Source organism: Mycteria americana, chromosome 7 (genome assembly GCF_035582795.1).
Source record: "Mycteria americana isolate JAX WOST 10 ecotype Jacksonville Zoo and Gardens chromosome 7, USCA_MyAme_1.0, whole genome shotgun sequence".
NCBI classification, from domain to species: Eukaryota; Metazoa; Chordata; class Aves; order Ciconiiformes; family Ciconiidae; genus Mycteria; species Mycteria americana.
This window is the reverse complement of record NC_134371.1, coordinates 39,669,133-39,682,033: the sequence shown is the minus strand read 5'-3', so window position 1 is coordinate 39,682,033 and position 12,901 is coordinate 39,669,133. Positions and strand designations below refer to the sequence as shown.

Below are 12,901 nucleotides of genomic sequence, written 5' to 3'. Positions count from 1 at the left end.
GGCTCACACGAGCGTCGTCACTTTGGCCCCGGCACGCTTCCCAATGTGACTAACGCCAGCGGCGTGTGACTAACACCCCGTCCCACACCGGGGAGGGAGACGGCCCCCGGCAGCACAGGCAGTCACGAGTGGGTGGCCGAGCCACAGCGTTTTGGCTGGAGCAAAGCTCTCCCTGCTCTTCCTCGCAGGGTTTCTCCTTGCGTCTTGCCCACCCTGCCGCCGAGCACCATCCCGGGCTGGGAGGGCGTCGTGGTGGTGCCCGGCTGCAGCATCCAAGCCAGTCCAGCCCCGGTGCAGGGCACAGCCCCGCAGGGATGCTCCAACCGAAGCTCAGCCCCCAGGTCCCCCTGCGGAGCCAGGGACAGGATGCCATCCCAATCCACCGCTGTGTGCCTGAGGGATCCTGCAATCTGACGAGGTTTTGGTTATTTCTGAAAACCCTGGGGCCTGAAGACAGGAAATGGGGGAACGCTCAGCTCGCTCAAGAGGAAGGGCTGGCCCAGCCCCACGCACCCATTGCGAAGATGCAATCCTGGCTCAGCACCAGATGAGCAGCGGTGTCTGACAATCCCCAAAGCAACGCCAGCCACTGAGGCCTCAGGGAAAAAAAAAAAAACACATACCAAGGAAGATGCTGATTTACTGAAGAGACCAGAAAACAAGCATGATTTGGAAAAGTGTGAGTTTGGAGGAAAGGTGGGAAGAAGTGCGGTTGTTTGGCATCAAGAAGTGGAAACAGAGGCAACAGCATTCTCAACCACACCAAGCATCGCTGAGAGGCCACCAGAATAAACTGCTCCCCAGCCAAAACAAGACCAGAAGTCCCTTCCAGCCCTCCCTCTGCTCCCTCTTTGGCCCCAAAGCTTCAGAAAGCAGATACAGACCTGAAAAAGTGAATACAAGAAGCATTAATGGTTTTCAGCTCGTTTTTTAGAGCACCAATCATGATTTTTACGTGTTTCTATATCCCAATGGAATGTTTGCATCTCCTTGGCTGAAGGAAACAGCAGGATACAGCAGCCCAGAGCCTGCAGCCTTCAACCCTTGAATCCACAAAACTAGAGACGCAAAAAAAAAAAAAGAGGGAGAAAAGGGGCTAAAATCCAAGTAAAGACATCTAATGCAACCAGCACGCAAGGAGACATTTCAAGCCACCCATACCCCCCGGCCCTTTGGAAACACATTAAACACTCCTCAAGACAGCTTTTATACATTGTGCTGGGAACCGCGCACGGCCCGAGGGAGGTTATTTGTCTTCTCCTCCCCGTGATGCACAGCAATAGCCGCCAGCAGCCTGGGTGATTTAACAGCGGCGGTGCAGGACGTGCACGAAGGCACCGGTATCACACAGGCACCTATTTCTGTGGACTACATTGACCTGGTCCAGCCTCAGTTAGAAGAGCCCCATGTCCAGGTTGGGGTTGGGAAGGTCAGCACTCAAAGATCTCCCTGGATCCTCATTTTACACGCCCAAATATCACCACAGAGATGAGACCTCCATTTGCGCTTCTGAGCCAAGGGTCCTTCCCACCCCAGTATGCCAGTACAATTTAGACCAACACAGCAAAACAGCTTCACCTGGTCAGATATAAGCATTTCTCAAGGCAATCCCATAAAGCAATGTTAATATTGATGTGCTACAAGAGCACGAGATGGGGTGATCAGTTCCTGGTGCAGGGTACTCATGTTTTCTAATAGCAAGAATCCAATATCGCCTGGAAGGGAGAACTGTCAAGCCTCACTACTTACTCTGTAGCTCCAGGAGCCACATTTCACTTATTTGCCTCATCTGGTCTCCTCTAATAAAAAAAAAACCAAACCTGAATTATTAAGGGAGCTGATGAATAACAGAGCAAGATGAAAATACCATAAGTTGCTCTCTCATATCTGTTCAACTTGATTTTTTTTAAGCATTTAAATCCTCACTTTGACACAACACTGCTCCTGCTGCAGGGCACTCCAATCACAGCATAAGCCTTTTGTTAATAAAATACATGTTTGATACAATAGAGCGGCCTCAGCCTTTCTTCTCATCGCTTCAGCCCAGCTCTCCTGCACTGGCACTGCAGGTAGGATACTCCTCTGAAGATGACAGAGAGAGAGTATCACACATACATGTGCACACACATGCTTTCCTTTCTCCCCGTCTTCCAGGCATGGAGAAACAAGCAGGGTTTCTCGGTGCCCCAGAGCCTCCTCCCCATCTATGTCCTCCCCTGGCAGGAGGAGCACAGCACTGCTGAGAACTGACCCCCCTCCTCACTTCAGTGCAGAAGTGATGGTGTTCATCAGCCCCAGGAATTGCCCCCATCCTCTGCACGCTGCATGCCATTCCCTGGTGCAAGGAGCGCCCCAGCAGCACCCACACCCCTTGCGGTTACAGATCCAGTGCATACAAAGGTCCACCTTTACAAAAGCAGCTGGTGACACCTTCAAGATGCTGAGGTTAAAGCATCAGACTCTCCTGCATCACCTGCACCCCTGGGAGAAGCTGCTTTAGGGGATCCACAATGCAGGAGCTCCCCATCTCGTTACCCAACGCCTTTTCTGGAATCCTGAGCCAAGAAACTCGCCTGTTTTGGCACACAAAGGCTGCGGTGGGAGCCCTGGGGGGATCGGTGCCTGAGCTGCCCACCTGCCTGCTCTCCAGGAGCTGCTCCGCAGCCCCCGGCAGCAGTTTGTGTTTCATGCCAGGGAAAGCATCCACACCTTTGGCTCGCTTCCTGGGGCGAGCTGCACGGTACGGATGACGGGAGCAGGAGAAGAGAGAGATCGCATATGAGAGCTTTCCAAAATTAAAAACAAAGAGAACATCCTTTGGGGAAGAGGCCGAGATAATTAAAACATTAATTCAGATTGCAGCTTTTGCTCTGAGCGAGCTCCAGTCACCCAAAAATCCTACCCATGGACAGCAGCGGGTCTGAGCCCGGCTCTGAGCTGCAGCCCCAGCCCCAGGCACACCAGAGCCCTCTCCATCACCCCAGCAGCCCTCTCTGGGGCCGAGGCTGGAAAGCCGCCTTCCTTCGGAGGGAATCACGGGGAAAACAAGCTCCAGCTCTCAAGGAGCAGAAAGAAAATTAACTACCTGGAATAACAAGTAGGAAACAGGTGACAGCTTCAAGGCTAATAAACCCTCCCAGCAACACTAACAGCTTTCTGCATGAGCAAAACAGATAAAGTGACTAAAACAAAGTCACGACAGTCACAAGTAAGCCGAGTGAGACATGAGAACGACTGAGTAAGTTTTGGCAGTTGGCTGGAAACAGGCACTGGAAAAGAAAACAGGCAGAGCCAGCTGCAGCATCTCCACGGCCCGCTGTAACCTGGCCATGCGGTGCTGGGAGAAGAGCAACGCCTCTCCAAAGGTCCTACACAAGAGCAAGGACTGAGGGTAACGTTTGTGCATTGCCGTAACTCATTGGGAGAAGGGTAAAATCCTGCAGCAGAGTGAGAAATTCTCCCTCCCAGACCTTTAATAACACATGCAAGTGCTGCCGGCCCGGGTGCAGGGGGGGAGCTGTGCATGGGGCAGGAGAGACCTGCTGAGCAAAGAAAGCGTCAGCTCCAGAAGTTGCTGGGGGAAAAAAGTGCCAAGAGAAGAGGAAAGAAAAAAAAAGTCATTTGTAGCTGGTGGAAACTGTCTACTCCAACACAGCAGACACGCTTCATTTCAATTTTGCTTTTTATATCACATCCACCAGAAGAAAAACACCACCAGATTTAAAAAATGGCTTTCAAACCTAAAGCCTTCAAACCTTCAACTTCCTATTGCAACATGCAACATCAAATTCAGGTGTTTTCAAAGCTTCTACCCTCTCCTCGCCCCTCTTACTTGTTCTCGTGAACTTGCCTGGTGCAAACCAGCTTCACTCCACAGAAGCATTTCAACTTCAACCAAACTGCTGCCTCCAAGGCTGGGGAAACCCCTGTCCGTGGCCACCGGACCACACGGCAATGCGCTGGTCCAACACGCAGGATGCCCGTGGACTCCCCGGGCCACCAAGCTGCACCGTGAGAAGCTGGTTTCCTCCCTTCCTTGCTCAGCATCACCCTAACACACGAGAAGGCATTCAAGGGCACCCCTCATCCCCCATGACACTGCCCTCCGATTGCAAAGTGCTCCAAGACCCCAGCAGCGCTTTTGATGCCGGAAAGGGGCTTGGGGGTGCGCTCAGCCCAGCCCCACTCCCGCTCCAGCCCCAGGAGCTACTGAGGGGATGGTCCTGGGACAGTCCCAGGGGTGACAGCTCTGGCACAGGCCAGGTTGGAAGGGGAAGCGGCCCCCAGAGCTCAGCACCCAGCTGCAATAAGCCAAGAAAGCAAGCAGGAGAGGGTTTAAGAGAGGCCAGGCAGCAGGCTGGGGTTAGGGTACAGGGTGCAAGACCAATGGCTTTCCAGCCTGGGTCAGAAGCAGGTTGGAAGGGGGTAGAGGAGATGCACAGACAGGTATGAAGGTGAACGTGGACAAAGCAACGCTCTCCTGCCAGGACCAGCTTCCCACAGCCACTGGGCCCCATAAGCACAGGGTCACTGTACCCATCCAGCCCCAGAGCGGCTGGGGAGGGACCAAGGCCAACATCCAATCCATTCCTGCTGCCTTTCCATCCCGACACTGAACTTGGAGACAGCCCAGCTTCCACAGGGAGACGAAGGGCTACACTCCCCATCTCCTCCAGCCCCTTCCTGCTGCCTCCCTGGCTGTTTGCACCCAAACGTTCACCCTGGCACAGCCTGAGCTCACACCACCAGCAGAGCAGGCAGGGTCCTCGGCTCCTGGAGCAGAAACACAGGAGGTGCAAGCAAGGAGAGGGGCCGCAGGATGGGCAGGGCTGCACAGCAGCCAGCCCCGACAGAGAGACTGGGACCTGGAGCAGCCTCCAGGGAAGCACCAGCCGCTGAAGATGGAGTAGAGAGGCAGGAATATCACTGAACACAAAGCAAGGGGGACCAGGAGAAAGGCACATAAAGGATTTTATAAATCCCCATGTAGACAGGAAAAGCCACGTGAGCGTCGTCTCGCCAGAGGACGCTGGTGAAAGCGGCAGCTGCCACGCACCAGCACAGAGTGAGAGATCACCCTGGTCCCCCCTTCCTCCTCCCAGGAATCTGGCACCCTGGAAAAACCTGCCCAGCCTTTGCATTTTGCAAACCTCGGCTCTAAAAATAACCATCGGTGCAAGTGACACATTTTGAGCGGAGCCGGCGAGCAGCAGCCCACAGAACCAAGCTCGCTTAGCATCAGAAGAGATTTGTTTTGTAAACTGGTTTTTTTTAAGGTTGCTTAGTAAGCTGCTGATCAAACAGCCAAAGCCGTTGTCTGATGCGGCAGAAATGAAGGGGGGACCCAACAAGAGGGAAAAATCCCGCAGAGGAGGATGGGATGGGGAAAACTCAAGGGCTGGACCCCGTTTCCCAGCATGTCCCTCATGCCTCAACGCACACTTTTAAGACGGAGTTTCTCATCCCGTATCGCCCCCCAGGAGGGGTCCCAGCTCCAGCCGTGCCCATAACGCTGATGCCCGCTCGCCAGCTGCCTTCAGAGAGCAAAAACCCCGTTTATACAGAAAGCGGAGCAGCAGCGATGGCCGGCCAGACCACCCCACTGCCGGGGGGCTGCGCGGCATCTCCCGCCCTCCTCCCCGCACCCCTGGGTGAGCGGGGTGCCATCCTACCCCGGCTGCTGCAGACATCCCTGGGGGCTGGGATGATTGGCAGAGCACAGAGCAAGAGGAAGAGTCACCCAAACTGTTGCTCAGTTAATCATGGTAATTAGCCACAGTCTTGAGCAACTCCCATTAGTTACAGCCCGATTTTCTCAGGCACAGTCAGCGCACAAGATTTCAATTAAAACTCACCACACAGCCAACTTGGAAGTAGCCACCCTGGCCCACCACGGGGCTCATCCAGGACATGGAAAGATGCAGAAGAGGTGCTCCTTTCCTTGAAGGACCCAGCTTGCTGAATTTTAAAGTGGGTTTTATTTCGCAGCCCTGCTTGGGAAGCCTCAGCGAATGCACGCCGGCTTTGCAGAGCAGATGCCGTAGGGTTGGAGGGGAGAGGCTTGCATTTTTCCCACCCGCCGCAGGGATTGGATCCATGCCCTGAGCACAGACCAGAGCCGGGGTTTCTCTCTGGAGCTGTGCCCGCCTGCTCCCACCGCCACACAAACCCCCACTCCCGGCAAGACTCGCACCCTGTGGCGGGCAGGGCGGCACAGGCAGCCTGCCTGCACGCTGCTCTGGTTTTGCAGAGCAGGCTCGCTCTGCCTGCAGGAAGATGCAAGCTCTCCAGGGCTCTTTGCTAGCGGTGCCAGGCTGCACAGAGCCCTTCACCCTCCAGCACCCATCCCCAGAAGACATCCTCAAGGATGGGTCAACATCAAACGAGCTGCCCAGCACGAACCAGTTTCCTAAAAGCACTTGCCCTGGTCCCAGTTGGAGGGCACGAAGCAGACGGACCCCTCGCCACACCCAGGGTAACAAGCGGTTAAAGCCCACCTTCTGCCAGCAGCTTGGAAAAACCAGGCAGGGGAAATGCAAATGCTTTGCTGAACCAGAAAGCTTCATAAAAATATTAGACACAGCTTAATCGGCCCTCTCCGAGGATCTGCTCGCAAGGGTGAGGCTCATCATCGCCCAGGCCTGCCTACACCTCCCTGCTTTAAGGCACCTTTCTGACTGGTTTGGTGCTTATTTATAGGCAGCAGTCCTCGGAGAATCGCAAGAAGAGATGAAGCTCAACCCCTTCCGCAGGGAGGTTGACAAGTTTGAGCTTTCGGCCACCTAGCTAAGCGAGGGGAGCAGCGCCGGAGGCAACCGAAATCAGGCTCCGGCATCTCTAGCATCTTGTCCGTGCCATCAGACAGGTGCTTTACACTGCAGCTCGGTGTGTTTTTAACAGGATCCCCCATTCCCTGCTTGTTAAATGAAAGGAAATAAAGTATTTTGGTACCAAAGAAATAGAAGAACAACAAACCTGAGCCAGGCTGGGAAGCGCAGATGCCTGCGGATGGCGAGCAGGGCAGCAGGGCTCTGCACCTCTATGGGGAGCGGGTGTTTCGGTGCCCATGCTGCCTTGTTTAAACAACTGCCTAGGAAACCCAATATTTGATTTAAATCCACACGAGGTGGGCTCTGAGGCAGGGGGCACATAACCCAGCATGAAAAGCGCTAAAGATAACACCTCTCCATGCTGAAGAAGAGGAAAACATCCCTTCTGAGCTGGTAACTAACACAGGAGCTGGACATGGTTGGAGGGTCCCTTTGGCATGGTATTTTTGGGGATAACCCCCCAGCAAAGCAGGGGGGGACCTAGCCCTTCATTTTGCAGATGCCGCATCTCAACATCACAGGGGAATCGCAGAATAATTCATGCCACAGGACCTCTGATCCAACCCACTGCTCAAAGCTAAGTCACAGTGATGCCAGAGATACGGGAAAGGGAGAAACCCCAAAGCCTTGGCCGGGCTGCCACAGAGCCTTTGCCCCCCGATTCCCCAGCTCCCATCCGCCCTGCTCATTTCTCAGCCTGACAGAGAGCTCAGCAGCTTCTCCCCGGGCATGAGGCCTCACAGCTGTGACTAATGGTATGTTTTGACATCCCTGAAATACTCCAGCACTTCATTTCAGCCGCAGGGAGCAGGAAGGAAGGAGGGGACATGCTGGTGGGGAGCCGGCACCAGGAGGGAGGGGCAGGAAGAGCTTTTGCAAAAGCAACAGGCAGCGATAAAGCAAAGCAGCGCGGAAGAGATGCGGGAGACGGCCAAGGGGCAGGTTGGAACCTGGAAGGCACCCAGGAAGCCTGTCTGATCTGCTCCTCACCTGTGCCTTCCCTGGAGCTCTGCAGAGGTACTAGGCACTGGATTTATTTAATATCCACACACACACCCCCCACCCCCGAACTGCACTGCTCGAGTGAGGACACAGGGATGCTCCACTGATTCCTGGTGAGCCTGTACCCGGTGGTGAGCTATGCACAGTTGCCCCGGTCCCCTGCCTGGGCAGGCAGGAGAAGGCAGTACTCCCACCAGCCTCCTCCAGCCCCCTGCTTTGGGCTCTCTCCAGCAGAGCCAGGAAGGCAACAGACGGCGATCCCTGGGGAGGTTAATTAACAAGCATCTCCCCTGTGTTAAAGCAGTCACCTCCGGCCCCAGGGGGCCAGCGGAGACACAGCCCCAGCCTCTGGCAGGGGCGCAAAGAGCATCCCAGCCACCAGCCGAGCTGCTGGCCGCAACCATCTGCCAGCCAGCAGCGCTGGGGAGAGGAGCAGCCGAAGCCATGGAGCGGGGAGGATCTGGCTTTTCTCCTGACAGCTCTTGCTCATCACCAGCCGCTCACGCTGGGAGTCAGACGGTCCCGCTGCACCCCACGGGCTGGGGGAGAGGGAAGAGCAGGCCACCTGGATGAAGCTCCAGACCTCCATGCGTGGTCCCCAGAAAGAGGGAGGTAGAAAGTAGAACAGCCTTGGGAAAACTGGCCGAAAATGCACCCTGCCCTGGGGGAAGAGCCAGGGGATGGCTCAGCACACTGCCAGACTCGCCCCAATCTAGCAAGCAGAGCCCCCTTAACACCAAGGCAGAAGAGCCATCCTCCAGGCTGCGTCACCCCAGTGTCCACCCATCCATTTCAGCCATGAGCATCCTCGGTGGCATCCATGGATCGACCCAACCACGGGATGCAGAAAGTTAGCAGAAACTCCAGCTGCCATTACTAGGGTGCCACTCACAGAAGTTTTCTGGGGTCACTGTGAGCAAGGAGCCCAGTGGCAGCAGTAGTGGTGATGGGGGAGAGGTGGGGGGGATTGTCTTCTCTTTTCAGCTGTCACTAAAGTCATCAGTGTGGCTGTGAGTGATTCACACCAGTGTATGAAAAGCCTGTGACTCACGCACTGGATGCAGTGGGTGGGTGCATTGACTCAACCACACTGGGGAGGGGGCACGGGGGGCTGCAGACTCACACGGCCACGGGGACAGTCCTGTTCTCAGGGGGTCAAAGGCACCACCGGCCGGGAGATCCCACACACGTACGCAGATCATCAGTGCCCTCAGCAGCATGGGTGAAACCAAGGAAGACTTTGCACCTCAGCATCAACCTGTCACCTGTCCAAAATAGGTGCCCAGATGCAATGGGGATGGTCCATGCTCTCACTTGGCCTTTCACTGGGGAAAGGTTTACACTGTCCTGTGTGATGGCAGAGGAGGAGAAAACCCCCAGGAGCTCAAGGGATGCAAATGCATCCCAAACTACAGTGAACAAACTTTCCAGGTACTCCAGGACCACCAAGGAGTGAGGAAACGCAGCCAGGCAGAAGCGGAGACGAGAGGGGAGCTCAATGCCACGGGACAGCCTGCTGCCACAACCATCTCCTCCTCCATCTCCCAGACCTATAGATGAACATCTAGGGGAGCACAGCCCACCGGTGCAGAGACCTGCCCTGCAGCTCTGCCATGCCTGCCTGTGCCGTGCCACTGGAGAGCTGCGTTGCAGAGAGACACCCACAAAAGCCAGCTGGAGGGACCCCAGACCTCGATTCCCTGGCACCCTGCTGCTGCCGTGTGCCAGCAACGCTACACAAACATTTTGAGGAGAGGGAGCTGAAGGGAACCCCTGCAAAAGACACTCCCATGTGGATGGCGCTCAGTCTCCAGTTACTCAATGGGTGGTAGCTGTGCCCTGGTCTTGCCAAAAATGCCATCAGCAGCAGCCAAGGCTGTGAACGTGTGTCTCATCTCACTGACAGCGCCTTCCATAACACTGTGCCTCATCTGCCTATCGGCCCCGGCCGTAGGTCTGGACCAGCTGAGAGTGTCACCACATCCCACTGCATCCTGAGCCCAGACCTTCCCATCTGCAGCACAGACCAAGCCTGGCCTCATGTCAGCACCAAGAGCAGGATGAGATCACCCACTCGGGGGGACAGGGCCCATGGGGGAAGGCAGGGCGGTCCAGGGTACAAGTAGCACTTGGCTGTTCAGGATCATGCAGGAGAGTTACCCCTGGCCCCCCTCCAGCTGCACAGAGAGCCAGTGGGAGCCACAAGCTCCAAAACACACGCTCTGCAATGCAAGAGCAGCCAGGAGAGCTGCGGGAACAAGGCAAACAAACCCCGATTTTGGGGACCACTCATTTATCACTGCCATCAGCAACACCCAGGCAGGGACCAAACTTAGGAGCAGCACTCGGACCTACAGAAAGCGGGGACTGGGTGCAGGGAGACAACGCGAGACACTGGGTGCCCAGGGCAGGCAGGGGAGGCTGCTGAGGGCACCCACGCAGCCTGCGCGCTCCCGGGAAGAGAAGAGACCCTGCGCATTTGGGAGGCCTTGGCTTGGCAGAGGAGGACTGGAGCTGAACCAGCCCACCGCTGGACACCACCTCTGCCCCTGCACCCCAGCAAGGGCTCTCCAGAGCGCTCAAAGCTCTCAGGTTCCCGAGGCAAGGCAAGAGAGGGGGCTTACACCCCCGACCCGGCTTTGCCCGCCCCACCCGGGGCGTGAGGCAGGGCAGCCCCCGGCACAGCCCCCCGCCCCTTCCCGAGGGCAGCGGGACCCCAGCCCCGCCAGCCGAGCCCGGCTGGAGCCTCAGCACGGCCGGGGCCCCGACGGCTGCCCCCGGGCCCCCTCCCTCGGCCGGCGAGCCACCTTAAGCGGAGCGCCGACGCTCCCGGCGCTCCTAGGCTACCTTAATAAAAACTTTGTCAGAGCAGAGCTGCTTTCCCAGGCACGGCCGAGCCCCAGCCGCTGAGAAACCCTCGGGAAGGCGCAAAACGGGGAGTCGAGCTTCAAACTTGGGGTCCCCTCCCAAAGCGCATCCATCCTCCCGCGCGGGGAGGAGAGCCCCGCGGCCCCCCAGCCCCCCGGGGCCACAGCCCACCTCTCTGCGCTGGCTGCCGCCGGCTCCTTCCCCCGTCCTCCTTCCCCGAAGCGACGGCGCAACGTGCGCCCGGAGCTCCGAGCATCCCCGGCGGCCAGGATGAGACAAAAGCCGCCGGAGAAGGGAGGGGAGGAGATGTCCACCGAGACCGAATCGCGCAAGGAGAGGAGGAGGAGGAGGAGGATGGAGACAGCCCCAGCTGGCGGGGACTGCCGTCTCCCGGCCGTCCCCAACAGGTTGCAGCGAGTGGGGGGACACGATGTCCCCACGGCGACAGCGTTCGTCTACTTCGGGAGAGCGAGTGGGAGCTCCCCAGGGCCACCAGCCACGCCAGCAGCCAGCGCCGGCTCCCGCTTACCTGGAAACAGAGGCATGGCTCCTGCAGGAGAGCTGGGCGAGGTCGGGGTATTATTCCAGAGACATTATTTGTAATGGAAAGGGAGAAAAAGAGCGGGGGGAGGGAGGGAGAAAGGGAGGGAGGGGAGGGAGGGAGGGAGGGAGAGACAAGAGGAGCAGGGAAGGAAGGAATGCGAGAGGGAAGGGGGAGGGGGGATAAAACGAAATTTTTTAAAAAAAGGAGAAAATAGAGACAGTTAAAATCTGTCTCCTGCCCACACAGTGGAAAAGAAATTTCTGACAATCGGAGAAAGGGAACTCGCACATATACCAGAGGGGGCAGACGGGGGATAACAAAGGAGGGAAGGAGCCGAGCTCCGCCAAAACAGAGCAGGAACTATCCGGGCACACCCCCTTGCACACACCCCCCCTTGCACACACACCCCCCCTTGCACACACACCCCCCCTTGCACACACACCGGGCGTAAGGAGGGGGTGCACAACCGAGCCAACAGCCGCGTCTCTGCCCACCCAGGCCAGCTTGGCCACCCCAGGATCAGCCACCCACCCAGCTCCCAGGCTGAAGCAGCACCCTGAAACCTGCACCCCGGCTGCTTCAGCAGGTTTGATTTGACCAGCTCGGTCCCACACCAGGGCTGGGGACTGGTGGCAAAGGACCCCCACGTTGCCCCGCCAGCCAGCGTTGGTGCTCCCCAACCCCGCTTTTGCAGCCCGGGTCTCCCCCTTTCTGCGCACACCTTGCTCCCAGAGCACGAGAACCTCCACAGCTCTTCCCATACAAAGCAAACATGAGTTTTCCAGCCACCACATATCCACACAAAATATAACCCTGCACTCCCTGCCCTTCTCTGATACAAGGCCTCCCCTTAACCAGCAGCCAAAGCAAGGGCAGCTGTGGGGATGAGGGACATGGAGGGGTGCGGACCTCCAGATCAGCCAGATTTACCCCACAGCATCTGAAGGTTGCCAGTGGGAAGGGGTTGCATTCAAGGCTTCTTCTTAAATCACGTTTGCAGCCCAGTTGGCAGAGGTGCGTCCCCACCACTCCTGCCTGGGCTTCATTTTGCCTTCCCAGACACCGTGGGCAGCACCCATGGACAACGGGACCTGAAGGTGCAGGGTGGAGGAGCTAGAGGTGATACAGGCTCTCTGCATTTCAGTTAAGGAGACGCTCAGCACTGCCACAGCTGCCCAGCGATGCTGCCAAGGAGCTGCTGGACTAAGGCAGCACACAGCTCTTTCAATATCCCCCCTTAGCATGTGCGGGGAGAAGTCCTAGCATGGCACGGCTCAGCACGAGCCCAGCTGGTTTGCACAGGAGCCCCCAAAAGCTTGTCATTGCTGGCTTCTCTGGGAGACAACCCACTGCAGCCTTGGCCAGGGGGTTGTCTGGATGGGCAAGATGCCCCCACACACCGATGCCCCTCCAGCTCCTCCTTTCCTTCCACCACACTGCAAAGCATCCCAATGAACCCATGCAGCTCAGCAGTGCCCCGGAGCATCCTGGACTTCAGAAGCTTCCAGGACTAGACAGTGGCAGGCTTGCCAATGCTGTCCCAAAGCTGCCCCTGTCTTTGTGCTTGCACTGAGCCCTAGCATGTGCTGCTGCATGGCACACAGCCCCTGCCCCAGCACGTACCTCACCCCACACGGGGCAGCCATGAGTGGCATCG

General features: G+C 57.1%; 1 protein-coding gene across 1 annotated transcript in view; it reads right to left on the bottom strand.

Moving 5' to 3' along the window:
* The window catches only part of CACNA1E (calcium voltage-gated channel subunit alpha1 E), a 139,575-nt gene extending 128,004 nt beyond the window's left edge, over positions 1–11,571 (bottom strand). The window contains exon 1 of the mRNA XM_075507969.1: positions 11,230–11,571. The gene's annotated coding sequence lies outside the window, so the exon portion shown is untranslated. The remainder of the gene's footprint in view (positions 1–11,229) is intronic.
* Positions 11,572–12,901: the final 1,330 nt, after the last annotated feature.